The sequence below is a fragment of the Saccostrea echinata genome, unplaced genomic scaffold, assembly GCF_033153115.1.
Source record: "Saccostrea echinata isolate AGI-Se365-2 ecotype Australia unplaced genomic scaffold, CSIRO_AGI_Sech_v1 ptg000018l, whole genome shotgun sequence".
Classification (NCBI taxonomy): Eukaryota; Metazoa; Mollusca; class Bivalvia; order Ostreida; family Ostreidae; genus Saccostrea; species Saccostrea echinata.
This window is the reverse complement of record NW_026889767.1, coordinates 5510253-5526291: the sequence shown is the minus strand read 5'-3', so window position 1 is coordinate 5526291 and position 16039 is coordinate 5510253. Positions and strand designations below refer to the sequence as shown.

General features: G+C 33.6%; 1 long non-coding RNA gene across 1 annotated transcript; it reads left to right on the top strand.

Annotated features, from left to right (window-relative positions):
* The first annotated feature begins 12964 nt into the window (after positions 1 to 12964).
* On the top strand, positions 12965 to 13280 carry LOC133189512 (uncharacterized). The gene is made up of 2 exons (XR_009721492.1): positions 12965 to 13065; positions 13237 to 13280. It is a non-coding gene; the product is annotated as an uncharacterized LOC133189512 (long non-coding RNA).
* Positions 13281 to 16039: the final 2759 nt, after the last annotated feature.

Here is a 16039-nt window from a genome sequence, read left to right as displayed (position 1 = left end):
AATTTATATTAAAAAATCTTTGCCACTCCGACGGTATATTTAGCAGATATACTACATGCATAGTTATGATGACCAAGTGTGTTTCTTTCAAAATTGTGAATTTCACTGCCCATGGGTCAGGAGTTCTGTTGTTGAAGTGCGGAGGGGGGGGGGGGGCTTCATTGATTATGTAGTGAAAATACATAAATTCTTTGAAAACCTCTTTCTCTGCTCTTGGGTATTTAGCAAGGAAATGTAGGTTATAAATGTGATGAGCATAGTGCCTCTTCGAGAATTGTGAATTTGATTGCCCCTGGGTTAGGTGATCTAAAGCAAGGCGCCGGCTTTATTGATTAGATAGTGAAATGCAAAAAAAAAAAAAAAAAAAAAAAAAAAAAAAACCCAAAACAAACTTTGAATACCTTCTTCTCTGCTACTGGATACTGAGCAGATTATATAGGGAAAATGCATTATTTCTTTTAAAATCCTTTTTTTCTGCTCCTGGGTATTACATGTAAGCATACAGAATTAATACATACTTATGATGAGCAAGTGAGCCTCTTCCAAAATTATAAATTTCATGGCCCTGGGTCAGGGGTTATGGTGTTAAGATCGGACTCTATATATATATATATTTCTCTGCTCCTTGGTATTTAGCAATCAGACACAGTGCATAGTTATGATGAGCAAGGATGCCACTTGCAAAAGTGTGAATTCCATGGCCCCAGGGTCAAGGGTGCTGGTGTTAGGATGTGGCTCTATTGATAATATATTAATGAAAATGCATTAATTTTAAAAAAATTTTCTCCTCTGCTCTTTTAAGCAAATAAATTAAGAGCATAGTCAAAGTTGTGGCCCCAGGGTCAGGGGTTATCGCGGTGGGTGAAGGGGGCTTTACTTCATTTTATAGTGAAAAAGGGTAATTCTTTGAAAATTCTTTTCTCTGCTCCTGGGTATTATGCAAACGAACTAAATGCATACTAATGATGGACACAGGTAGATCTTGCAAAATTTTGAAATTAATGGCCTTAGGGTCAGGGGTCAAGTTGATCACCTGGTCAAGTGTTTTGGTGTTGATTAGAGCTCTATTTTTCTTTAAAAACACAACAAAGAAAAATTACGACTTATAAATAATTAAATTTCTCCGAAACTGAAATTATTTGTCTTCTGTAGTGGGTTACACTGTGCTACGAGCGTATCTGAGGTGGATTGAAAATGGATTTCAAACTAGAATTTAATAAATTTCTTTCTCAGACGTCCGCACCGAATTTGTCTTTCATCAAATGTTTTGACTCTAACAGATGGAAATGACGTGAGCCGCATATTTTCACTTTTTATAGTAAGTGTTCCGCGGTCTTATACTGCTTAAAATGTTGTCTAATGTGAAATATTAGAGAGGTTAAGCATTCGACCGTGTGCGTCTACGTGTACGTGTAAACCTAGAAGTGTTTTTACAAGTACACGTAACTAACATCGTGTTCTGTTTACATATAACAATCTGTACTTGTAGCAGTACGTGTAAAACGTCATTTCAACAAGTCACTTTCCAATCCATTTGTATCAAATAATTGTATGACTTTGATTAAAAAAGATACATAGATGTACGTAATAAACTCTCAACATCACAACAAACACTGCCTCAAAAATATATATTCTATAATTTGTGTTTATGAATCTACACGTTCTTTCCTACGTGTACAAATGAATCTACACGTCGTGTACAACTTGTAGAATTACGCGCTATGCAAAACTGATGATGTAAATCGCAGTAAATTAGGGGATTTCCCTAGCTACACGTACACGAAGACGTACACGGTCATCTGCTTAACCTCTCTATTGTCTAAACCGGCTAATTTCTTTGGAACTAGTGACGTCCCGATTAGAAAAAAAAATACTGTAGTTTATAAAAACATAGAAAACATTTTATTTTTCAACTTTTTCATTATATAATAAATTAAGATTGTAATAATACCTATCTACCTACATAATTCATTACTTATAAACAAACCAGCTTTTTGTAGACGTTTTTATTCAAAACCAAAAGCAATCAATTTTACAATATTTCATTTTTGTTTTACATAGTTGAAACATTCAACATAACTAAACCATGTATCTATGATGGGAACATTACGTTTGGGATGTCATCCGATTCAAATAAGACTTTTTGGTTTACATCAAAGGGAGGAACAATGTTCAGATATTTCGGGAAATCAAATAAATTCAAAGGAGGCAAATATATGTGTATTATGTATTTAAAGTATAACCATAGATGCACATGTATTTTGTTGATATATATATATATATATATATATATATATATATATATATATATATATATATATATATATATATATATATATATATATATATATATATATATATATATATATATATATATATATATATATACATGTATATATATATATATATATATATATATATATATATATATATATATATATATATATATATATATATATATATATATATATATATATATATATATGTATATATATATATATATATATTGCTGATTAGATAATTTCAAAAATGTTCATAAAACTTAACTTATTACAGATTTGTATCTGAACCTTGTTGCGGAAAAGCTGATGGATAATTTAAAGGTTGAAACCTGGCGTTCTGAAGACTTAGGTGGATTTTCGTCTTCGTGTGGTCACTATAAGGCAAATAATTTCCTTTTGTCTTCCTTTTGTCTTCCTTTTTCTTAATTAATTAGTTTATTTATTTGTTTACGACTTGTTCGTAGCACTTACATGTATGTCTTTGTCCCTTGATGGTAATAACAAGCACTTTCAAAATTGTCAGAGAATTAGAGCAAAAAAAAAAAAAAAAAAAAAAAAAAAAAAAAATCATCTCCGCTTATCAGATTCTTACCATCCCCCCCCCCCCCCATCTCCCCCTTAACCGATTAAGTAAATACGCTAATGCCATCTAGCAAGTTAATTAGCTTACGTTCTTGCCTACAGAAATCTTAATGTTTATAAAAATGATGATCACTGAGGAAGAGAAAAAAAAAGAATATGATGGATTACGAATCGGACTCTTGGCCTGCGAAACTGCAAAGATTTTTCTTTTTAATTGTGTTTGCATGTAATACAAATAAAATCACTTAGAAGAACACCGATACGAATGTTCATGAAAAGAAAGTATACATTCATTGAAAGTTTTATCATAAATTATATAAAAATAGCATGGATGAATTTCGTATTCATTAACAATAAATATCTCGCTGATTCCATCCTAAATTTTGTTCATTTTCACATGCTTTGAAAATAATATTCATTTTCTAACTTACGTACTCTAAGATTCTCTGTTTGGTTATATCTACAATCAGAAATCCTGTGGAAAATAGCCCCATTTGAAAATTACAGTATTGTATTCATATAGAAAATATATTCAAGATTATGAAGAATATGAGATTGAATGAAAGGACCTGAAGAATCTATTTTATTTTTTTTTTATGAGACTGTACATTATTGCTGCTATACACTAGGTATTTGGTTTATCATCTTTTGTTTTTAGATGTATCGGTGTTTTTGCCCATTTCATATTATTTACAGGATTTGATAAATCACATTTCGTTATCTTTTCCTTTCTCATGTACCTTGTAGTGTGAATTGAATAATTAAATCCGAGTAACGCTTTAATTATTCAATGAAAAACAATATTTCAATATTTCACAATCTTATAATCCACACGCTAAAAACTATTATATAAGCAATTTTAAGAAAAGGTGGAGGAGGGGGTTGGGTGGGTGAAAGATCATAAATTGCTTGTCTGGCAACTTAGACTAACACAAAATTATTGTTTTTAGGAGCTCACTTGAGCTGCTGTCGCTAACTTTTTTGCAATTTCATCTTTCAAGAATTACTGGGATATTTTCAATCAAACATGGTACAGAATATCCTTGGGTAAAGGGGATTCAAGTTAGTTTAAATGAAACATCCTTTTTCAAGGGGAGATAACTCACTAAATTGAAAAAAAATGTATAAGGTCATTTAATCATTTTCTCAAGAACCACCGGGACAGAAGAGATGAGACCTATGTGAAAGCTATCTGATATAGTGTAAGTTGAAGTTTGTTCAAATCATGGCCTCCAGGGGTAGGATGGGGCTAGAGTGATCAAAGTTTCACATGGGAATATATGTGAAAAATCTTCCAAGATTTTTTTTTCAGAACAGCAAATCCATGATCAGTCATTTTTATGGAAGCAATTATAGGTGGTGTACATTCAAGTTTGACCCCCTGGCGGTGGGGGTGGGGGGTAGGAGTAGAGTTTGGCCACTTTGGGCGATCAACGTTTTACATGAGTATAAATAGGAAAAATCTTCAAAAATCTTCTCAAGATTAGAGAAGGCATGAATAATCATACTTATATGGAAGCATCATCAGATTCAATTTTTTTTTCAAATCATGACTCCAGGGGATCACTTTTGGCGATCGAAGTTTTACATGGATATAAATAGGAAGAATCTTTAAATCTTCCTCACACGAAAAGGAAAGTCATGATTAGTCATATATTTATATGGAAGCATCCTGGGTTGTGAAGATTCAAGCGGTTGAAATCATGACCCCTAGGGTAAGGGTGGAATTAAAATGGGGATCAAAGTTTTACATGAGCATAAAATCTTCTTTAAAAAAACAGTAGAGCCATGATCAGTCATATTTATATAGATGCATCCTCAGATAGTGTAGATTCAAATTTGTTCAAATTATGATCCCTGGGGGAAGATTTGGACCACTATGGGTTATCAAAATTTTACATGGATATACATAGGAAAAATCCTTAAATCTTTTTCTCAAGAAAAGGAAGGCCATAAATAATTGTTTATTTATAAGGAATTCAAGTCATTTCAAATTAGGACCCCTAGGGGTAGTATGTTTTACATGGGCATAAGTATTTAGGGAAAATCTTTTTAAAGTCTTCTTAGCAAGAACAACAAAGCCATGATCAGTCATAGTTATATGTAAGCATCACAGGTGATGTATGTTCAGTTTTGTTCATTTTAAGTAATGAACCCCATGGGCTTAGAGTTGGACGACAATGGGCAATCGCAAATTTATATAGAAAGACAGAGTAATGTTTTTTTTTTTTTTTTTTTTTTTTTTTTTTTAGAAAAACAGCAAAGCCATTATCAGTCATATTTATATGGAACCATTATCAGAAAGTGTACATTTACGTTTGTTAGAGTCATGACCCCCGAGGCTAGGATGGGGCTACATGTACAATAGATTATACATAGAAATATATAGGTAAAAGAATCTGCCGATGAACGAGAAGGGCCATATTTACTCAGAAGAGCGTTGTTGCCCATTTGCTTCTTGTCTATTTTTATTTGCTTTGTGTCTTGTTTTGATATTAATCTTTTGGATTTTGGTTTGTTGAATATTTATTGTGATCTTTAATGAAGGTTATTGTAAGAAACAAACAAACAAACAGACAAATGAAAAAAACAAAACCAAAAAAAAAAAATCGACAAAAACAAACAAAACAGAACAGAACAATAAATATCTATAAATTATGGTTGTTTTCTTTTTAAAAGAAAAATACCTTTGTTCTGAGTCCTAATCAGTGTTATCAATTATTTTTAGCTCACCTGAGCTGAAAGCTCAAGTGAGCTTTTCTGGTCACATTTTGTCTGTAGTCCGTCTGTCTGTAAACTTTTCACATTTTCGACTTCTTCTCCAGAACCACTGGACCAATTTCAACCAAACTTGCCACAAAGCATCCTTGGGTGAAGGGGATTCAAGTTTGTTCAAATGAAGGGCCACACCCTCTTTCAAGGGGAGATAATTAAGAATTAGTGAAATATTAATAGCATCTTTTAAAAATATTCTTCTCAAGAACCACAGGGCCAGGAAAGATGAAACTCATGTGGAAACATCCTCAGGTAGTGTAGATTTAAGTTTTTCAAATCATGACCCCCGGGGGTAGGGCGGGGCCACAATGGAGGATCAAAGTTTTACATAGAAATATATAGGAAAAATCTTTAATAATCTTCTTCTCAAGAACAGCAAAGCCATAATGAGTTATATTTATATGGAAGCATCCTCAGATAGTGTAAATTCCAGTTTGCTCAAATCCTGACCCCCGGCGGAAGGGCGGGGCCACAATGGAAGATCAAAGTTTTACATAGAAATATATAGGAAAAATCTTTAAAAATCTTCTTCTCAAGAACAACAAAGCCATGATGAGTTATATTTTAATGGAAGCATCCTCAGGTAGTGTAGATTCAAGTTTGTTCAAATCATGACCCCCGGGGGGTAGGGCAGGGCTAAAATGGAGATCAAAGTTTTACATAGAAATATATAGGAAAAATCTTTAAAAATCTTCTTCTCAAGAACAGCAAAGCCCTGATTAGTCATATTTATATGGAAGCATCGTCAGGTAGTGTAGATTCCAATTTAGTCAAATCATGACCCCTGGGGGTAGGGCGGGGCCACAATGGGGGATCAAAGTTTTACATAGAAATATATAGGAAGATTTTTTTTAAATCTTCTCAGGAACAGCAAAGCCCTGATTGGTCATATTTATGTGGAAGCATCCTCAGGTAGTGTAGATTCTATTTTGTTCAAATCATGACCCCCGGGGGTAGGGTGGGGCCACAATGGAGGATCAAAGTCTTAAATAGAAATATAGGAAAATATCTTCTTCTGAAGAACTGCAAAGCCATGATTAGTCATTTTGATATGGAAGCATCTTCAGGTAGGGTAGATTCAAGTTTGTTCAAATGATGACCCCCGGGGGTAGGGTGGGACCCAATGGGGGATCGAAAGTTTTACATAAGAACATATAGAAAAAAAAAATTCTTCTCAAGAACAGAAAAGCTATGTATAGTCAGACTGATATGGAAGCATCCTCAGGTAGTGTGGATTCAAGTTTGTTCAAATCATGATGCCTGGGATAGGGAAGAGCCACAATGGGGGATCAAATTTTTACAAAGGGAAATTTATGGGAATTAAAAAAAAATCTCAGGTACAACAAAGCCATTTGTTAAATTGACATGGAAGCATCATCAGGTAGTTAAAAATTCACCCCCCTCCCCCCAGTAATCTTTTCAATACTGAACTGATTTGTGCTTTTGCCTAGCCAGTGTGCTCAGGAAGCAATATGGCCCATGGGCTTCTTGTTTTTTGTATACAATGTGTCTGCAATTCACGTTTTCACGTCAGGATAAAAATTGAAAATCATTGTAAGCAACTACATGTATATTGCCACATATGGCGCCGTATATAGACTATATAGACGTTATAATATAGATCATATGGATACTTTTTTTTCCAAATTAGGCAAGCATTCACAATAAATGTGGGTACATGTACGTGTTATATCATAACTTGCACAGATTATTTTTTAAGGTTTTGAATGTCAAAGAAGTTATCTTCCATGATGAGTTTGAATTCACATCTACGAAAGATCACTCAAAATGGGCAGTAACAGAAAAGAAATACTGGGTATGTATCGGAGATTTGAACAGAGCGATGAGCTATTTCTATCATGTAATCAGATCGTAGTTATAATGTAATCAGGAATCAGGGAATAACTTTTCTTTACAATGGTGCACTTGATTAAAGTGGTTTTAGGTGATCAAGTAATTTATGTGGAGCTTGATTGAGTATCCCTTTAGCTTATCTTTTACTTCTTCATTTTTATCATTATCTTTTGGGGCAAATTCTAGAGTCGATACAATGACCTTGATAGCAAATACAATCTTTCATTTAGTCGAATGACATATTTCATGCTAATTGTTAGGCCGTTATTTACGCACTTATTTGTCTACAGATTTTCTTTTCTTTTTTTTACTGGATCATGACAATGAGTACACGGCAGCTGTAACAGGAGATGCTTACTCCTTTATGACACCTCATCCCACCTATGTTGTTCTTAAAGGTCCGTGCTTGCTCTCCTCCCGATTTGTATTGTTTCAGTGGACTTTTGAGCTTAAATACTGTTACATACGCGGGTATGTTAAGGCTACACCCAGAGATATCCTACTTGCTTCTATGACGTCATAGTAAGCTGTATGACGTGAAGTATAGAAATAATGATTTCTTAATATCTATATATAAAGTTTAATTTCAGGTCCAAGAAATGAATGAAATCATTCAAAAACATAATATAAACAAAGCCTTGTCGTTTTTGGGTGGTATAAATAGCTATGTTGTTATCACGGGCGTTAAATACCAAACCCATGACGTCATAACTATTGATCAAATATTTGCCGAGTGAAAATTAAACGTGACGAGAATTCATGTAAACAAATATATAAAATGGGAGTCTTAAAGCATATACCGTGAATGTTATGTGTGATTCATAAGGAATTAAAGATTAAGAATCAGGTACGCTGATATTTTCTTAACATTTTTCTTATAATGAACACAGGCAGTGCTTTGAAATACCGATCAGCCTTTCCTCTGTCGTTGTATAACAACAAAGTTCCAAAAGTTCAACACTACGCCGCAAACTTTGAGACATAATTTTTGTTTGTATCGAAAGCTTGTTTTCTGTAGTACTTGGGAAGTGCTGCTAGAATCGTGTGATTAACATGAATTAATGACAATTCCTTGATCGTTTGTACAAAATGTAATAATTTTGGTAAGGTTTCATGTGAAACTTTGGAATAATTTTTTCTGTGTCGGGAGAGTAAGATTCTAGCAGCACTTTTCATGACCCAGTGATGTTTTCACATAATTATTTTCACAAAAAGAAATGACTCATCCCCGGGGTAGTGTTGAACTTTTCACTTTTTCATTAAGGCAATTTTTCTATTTATAGACGTCACGTGATGACGTCGTAGTGGAGTGCTTCTTTTAGCATAAGACTCCATGACGTCTATACATTGGATAATAATAGTAAATGTTTTATCTATGGCTTTTCCGATTTATCAATGTTACATTTTACGAAAAAAGTCTAAATTCGCCGAAATATGATCTGGGTACTGCCTTAACATACCTGCGTATTTCATAAAATACGGAAAATAAATAATACATAGACCAAAGTAGATTAACGAGACAATTACGATAGTCTCTGATTGGATTATTTATGGAATGAAATTCTTTGCGAAAGTAAGATTCTCATATACTATGTTATCATTCAACAAGTAAACATGTTTTTCTTCCCCCTTAAATCCCATGTTTAAATCCACTATTGTTCCACTGTTCTATTTTATATATATCCAGAACTATTTGATTTTTCCATCATATATGCAGTAGGGACCCAATGGATAAATGTTTGATAAATAATTATAAAATTAATAAATATCAATCATAACACTTATTTTCAGGACTCTCAGTGTAGACGAGGTGGAGGAACAATGTGCCTAGAACATAAGAAGGTTTCAGATCAGTATAAAATTTAGATTAGGTCGTACGAAGAATGTGGCAACAAAAGACAGAAGTCAAACTGCTCCTTTGATGACAAATATCCGAGAAAAATAAGCAAAGTTTGCCCCAAAGCATAATATTTCTCAAGACAATCTTAAACTATTCTTAAATAGACTTTAAAAATGTAACAGTAGAAAATTTTATGCAATATTTATTATTCCATTCAATAAACCAAACAATTCTGCTATATTGATTTATTTTATATTCAAGACTAAAATACTTTCATCATCATAATAATTTCTTGAGAGGAAATAATTTAATTGATGGTAAAAAGATTTACTCAAAAATATGATTTGGTCACTTATACCGGGTATGTCTACGATAACAGTACTGTTGATGGTGTTGCACACATGTCTACCAACTTTATTGCAGAAATATTCATTTGAGTACAATGTATCAGCCTCGCCTAGGTGTCCCCCTAATGGTAATTTAGTCAATTTTCTCAACTATGCTGCTGCATCAATAACGCTTTTAAAACAAACTGAATGATATCAGAATATACTATAAGGGAGGGTCGTGAAGAATTTTCAATTCAAGGATGTAAACATAAAAGTCAAAATCATCATAGCTTAAGGATGGATTCTCGTCAGTGGGTCGCCATACATCACGCATGTCGCAAAATGCATAATTCATAATTGATTATAGGATATACTACTGATTGATTAATCATTTTAAACAAATCTGAAACCGTTGTTTAGTGCCATTATTTAAAAACTATCGAGAGAATGTATCAAATTGATTCTACCGTGTATTTGTGTACAGGGTGTGCATGCTTCACGCCGAGGTGCCTCATTAAATCGCCTTTTCGCAAGGGCATACACTTAATAGATCTTGATCATTTTTTTGAATATGCATAACGGAAACATTCCTTAACTTGAAAAGTGCTGCTGCTTTCCTGAAATCGAGAGCATTTCTTAATTAATAAATAAAATACATGGTAAAGGTCACACATATTTCTACTAGAGCCAAATAACTTGAAATTTAAATAATAACATGCAAATTCTGTTTAAAGCAGCAGCACTTTTCATAAAGTACAAGTTATATAGATACAATTTATTAATGAAATTTTTTATTCTAACTAGGGTATGCCCTTGCGATATTGAAATTTGTTTATGACCTATATACAGTACACATTACATGCATTTATCACGTGACTGTCAAATAACGTGACCAAACCAAATTCAGTACAGAGCGGGGTATACAATATTATTTCAATTAAAATTAAGGTCAAATGATAATATAATAGCTTTATTAAAATAAATTCAGTTTAAAAAAATATGTATTTATGCACTTTTATATTCCGTTGATTTCTTCATAGTACGCCTTAACAGTCCTGCGTATAGTGTCATTTTCTACATTCAGCTAATAATTCTATTTTTATACCAGTCACGTGACACACAGCTGATATATGCCATGTAACTAATACTAATACACAGTGGTTAGATCGTTAGCTCTACAGTCGCGGAGTTGATCCTAACGTTGCGGGTTCGAATCTACTGTGTGACCTTAAGACCTGTCCGGATAAAACTGTGTAAACAGAGGTTCTGTGTCCCAGTATGTGCTGACACGAAAAAGATCCACAACTACTGTTAGTGCTGAGTACAGGTCTAAATTTACAGCCCTTCACCGGTGTAACGACGAAAAGTGACCCCCGTAGAATATTGACCGGGGGTCATATTTCTACGTAGAAATTTGACCCCCTGGTCAATATTCTACGTAGAAAAATGACCCACTTTTTTGTAGAAATTATGGCCTGGGGTCATTTTTCTCCGTGTGCGTTGTATAAAAATGCCCCCGTAGAAGTTTGACCCTGTGTCTTTTTTTTTTAATACAAAAAATGGTTTCGGTAGGAATATTCTTTTTAGGCAAATACATGGGGGTAAAATCACGCAGCCTTAAAGCTTTAAAGTTTATATAACAAAAGGTTATTACTATACCCCACATGTACATCAATAATACAAGATGTCTTATCCCATTAAAGGTAAACAAATAACTAGGCTATTATGATGTTCGATGACTATAATAGCAAAAGTACATGTGTTTTTAGAATTGTTTTATCACATTTTATGAAGTAAGATTCCACAGTCGTCATTTAAATAAAAACAAGATTATTTACTTAACTGGTGTCAGAAAGAGAAACTTATACATGTATATGAAATAAAAATGCATGGTTTCTTTGTATAATTGCAAGCGTTTTTTTTCTTCAGAAGATACAAGAAAGATTAATGTTTTCAAACCCTACCCAAATAAATTTGCGTGAAAAAAATAGACAATTGTTAAGAAAATTAGATCTCATATATATCTTTGATTTTCTAGTATAAAACTTCTCATAAAGATATAAGGAAGATTAAATTTAAATCAATATTCCTCTGATATTCGATCTCAGGGACACAAAAAAAGGTTAGCTCATAATCTTTACCAATGTCTTTTGCTAGTGTCAATAAAGCCTAAACAAAAAAAAGGCTTTTTACATAAAAAGATTGATCAATTAATAGAAGAGGTGTTTAGTATACTAAGAATTGACACAAGTTTATACACAGTAGTACGTATTTTCCCTTTCTAGTTGCATGTAATAATTCTTACCAATAGAAAAAAAACGAATGTAACATTATGAAAAAGCTCCTCTGCCTAATTTACATATCATTTTTTTCCCTAAGTATGGTTTGCAATATTAGCACAATTAAAGTTGCGTTTGCCAAAAAAAAAAAAACAAAAACAAAAAACAAACAAACAAACAAAGAAAAAACATAGAACTGTGTCAAAAAATATTGTAACACACATTGTGTTCAAATCAAGTAAGTGATTCGTGTCAGTGTATCCATAGTGGTAAGTTTTGAAGGAGTGGGTAACGAGGGTGTATATAACCCACTCTTTAAATGTGCTGGCCTATAGCACACAAATTAGGCGATCTGCTGTGTGATACGAGGTTTTAAAAATATAAGAGTTTTTAGGATAAAAGTAAACAAAAATCGTTTGTTTTTCTTACATCAAAAATCCTACTTATAAGGAGTAACTTAAGGCATATGTGCATGATAATGTAGATTATACATGTATCTATATAATGATCAAGAAAGGGGAGTATTTTGCCAGTATTTCTATCACAATCGAAGGGCACCCCTAACAAAAATTTACTATAGTAAACTATAGTTAACTATAGTTTACTATTATTAACTAAAGTAAATACTTTGATACTTTGATTAGCTATGAAACTTAGTTTGGAACTTTTTTTTGAGCCTTCAAAGCTGAAACTTTCTTAAAATTGATATCAGTAATGTAAAAGTTTGGGATATGTTAATGTCACAGTTGAAATTTAATTAAATATTTTGTTAATAAATTATATTTGATTAGCGCGCATTGCTAATCAAACATAGCGCCGTCTGTGTGAATGAGTGCCATGTGTGAATGTTTTGTTTTCTCACGTGATATTTCTATTTTTAGTTTACAAACTGACCAGGTATACGAATACGACCAGTGGACCAATGACAGACCACTATTTGATAATTAATATGCATGTATACTAACTTCGTGCACTACATAAGCGCTTATCCCGCCAAATCAAATAACTATTATATTTCTACCTTTACGGTGTAAGAGGTCCAAACTTTCATGTTACTTTTGAAGTCATCGACTTTCACGATGCCTTGATAATTATGTTTCATATTTTATAATACTGGATACCTGGTAAGATTTATTTCTAATGATGTGAATACTTATTAAACCAATTTCAATAATACGTAATTTATTGGCAGCGACGTGAATTTTCATGTTGTGTAATTTGTAACTTTGTTTAATGTGTTGTATTTGTCTCTTGTTAATGTGTGTGTGTTGTGAGTGTGTTTTCTATATTTCTAGGTTTCATTTCTTTGTTATCCTCATTAAAACTTCATAAATCCGAATCCAGCGTTATATTCTTTAACGATGACCCTGTGACATATGGCGCCCACGTTAATGATGTTACTGTGAGGAAAACCAGGGTCCAGTTCCTGGGACGAGGCCGAAACGCCACTCGCCAATGCCGCTGTGACGACCAACGCCAAAATTCCAGACAGTAGGCCTACAATTTTCATTCTACATAATCATGACAAGTGAGTTTTATTCATGATTGTACTCAGTACGTGCTTCGAGTCCGTACGGAATCAGTGTACTTAATAAATATTTTACGCTAGCTAAACTACCCAGTAGTAGTAACAATTTCTATGCCTGTTACAGGTGTCCACTGTCCAGTGATCCGTAAACTAACTGACATCTGTTTTGTGCGAGGAAAAGAATTTCGCGCTACAAGTTGTGAAAAGACCCTACCGAGGTGAAACTATCCATTCAGTGATTCATATCTTTGGCCAGGGAAAAATAAAATCTATCCAGATATATCTGTGCTATTAATTACTATTTATGTTCTGTGTCTTTGTGTTTTGTATTGTTTTGTATATGTCTGTGTATTATTTCATGTTTAGTGTATCAGCTGTGTATAGTGTGTGAGGTTGCCGGCTTTGTGAATGTGTGCAAGGTGCGTGTTACTCATGTGTAAAAAGATCGGGCTCGACATTCATGTTTTCATTTGTTTTGGTTTTGAACTTCCGGAAGTGTAGAAAAAACGTGTTTGTCAAATGTTCGACATGTTTTGATAAACTCTTAGCTGCCAAACGCGTATGTTCAATATGGTAAACAATTTTTCTGTGTATTTTGAATGTGTGTGATGCATTGTTGTTCACTGTCAATGTTCTTTTGTCTGTCTATGTCATTGTCTGTGGTACTTTGTGTGGTATGTGTTACTCGTACAATAGTTCGAAAATCATTCCCTGCGCGCGATCACATTTTCAATTGCAGCATTACTAACCAAAGTACGGGACTTGAAAACAGGACAAGGGTCAAAGCAGACACGCAGGTAGGTTAAGGCTTCCCGTAGAATATGACAGTGCACTCTGTGCCTTCACATCTCCGAACTACCAAAATATGACGTCATAATGGAAAATGACGTCAGGTCACTGCAAACTTGAAGTGTTATGACGGGGAGAGTGTCATGAACGTAACACTTTATTTCAAACTGCATGTAAAATGCTAAATAGCTATTACAAAATTCACGGGTCGTTAAAGGTTTTTTAAGTCTTATATGTCCGAATATTTTAAAAATACACCGCTTACCTACCCTTGATTGAAATTCTTCATGTTCAAAAAATATACTTTTGAAATGTACTCTGTTTTATACCCGTGGTTGGAGGAAGAATTTATTTTGTGTGTATAAAAGAGTCTGGCGCAGGTGATTAATGAGGATTAATCTGAGAATTTTTGTGGAAATCTGTAAGAAGAGGTTGTTCTCTAACTGAATCTTGCTTGGGAAAAGTGTGTGTTGGCTTTGTTTTAATACAGATTACGATATTGTGTGGAAAATACCCTCAAATTTGTAGGTAAGTTGAATTTCTCAGGAAATATTTTGTACCCAAGTAATACTACGACTTTTCCCAAGCACATTTCGGATACACAAGGATACGATGAGTTTATTTATATAACAAAATGTTTATAATTATTGTGTTAATCAGCTGCGCCAAAGCGATTTATATGAAACACTTCAAAAAATTCTAAATGACCGTCACGTGATCAACAAAGTCATGTGATATCATAACAAATACGCTAATATATAGCCGAGGAAACCCTTTATATAAATTGGAAGTACTAAAGTTCAATACTTATAAATTAAAACCAAAACCGACCTCGCAATGACATATTATGTTTTGAGCGCATTTTAAAGCTTCGGGAAGCCTTAACATAGCTGCGCAGGTATATTTGTACATATTTTCAGGTTTATTGTTTATGTTTGTACAGATTTTAAATGCGTGATTGTGTGTAGACAGATGCGCTTTGCGATAAGTTTAATTTTGCTTGCGATTTGGTGTCAGTCTTCTGATCATCCTCAAATCAACATGGCATTTAGTGGTGATGAAACCATGGGTAAAAAAGATTTGCAAGAAATTATAGATCAAATTAATGCAGAACCACATTACAGGGTAATACCAAAGGAAGAGTATGACATGTTAAAATCACAGAAAATTCCTACTAGTACCCCTAAGGTTCAGCAAGATGTGAGTGAATGTGCTATACCAAAATTACTACCCCTAGGTCAAGTACCATTCCCAAGTCATGTACCCTCACCAGGTTATTTACACCCACCAGGTCTTATGTCATCACCTAGGTTTTTTAACAGCTCTGCTCTGTTTCAGAATAATAACCCTACCCCTATTAAACTCCCAACTTTCAGTGGTAGTGAACAAACTCAAAAAGGAGAAGTGAGCTATGATGTATGGCCATATGAGGTTCGGTGTTTAAAGGGCCAGTGGCCTGATCATGTTCTTTTGCAGCCAGTTAGAAGTTCTCTGAAGGGCACAGCTAGGGAAATCCTGATTCCACTTGGAGAAAATGCAACTGTAGACAATATCCTTGCAAAGTTGGATGATTTTTATGGGAATGTTTGCACTCCTGAAAACATAATGCAGAAATTTTACTCTGATCATCAACAAGAAGGTGAGTCAATTGTTTCCTATGGGTCTAGGTTAGAACAGTGTATATAAAAGGCTGTAAAACTAGGTCATATTGATGTAAATGCCAAAGACGCAATGCTTAGATCACAATTCTGGTCTGGATTGAAAAGTTCACAATTAAGAAA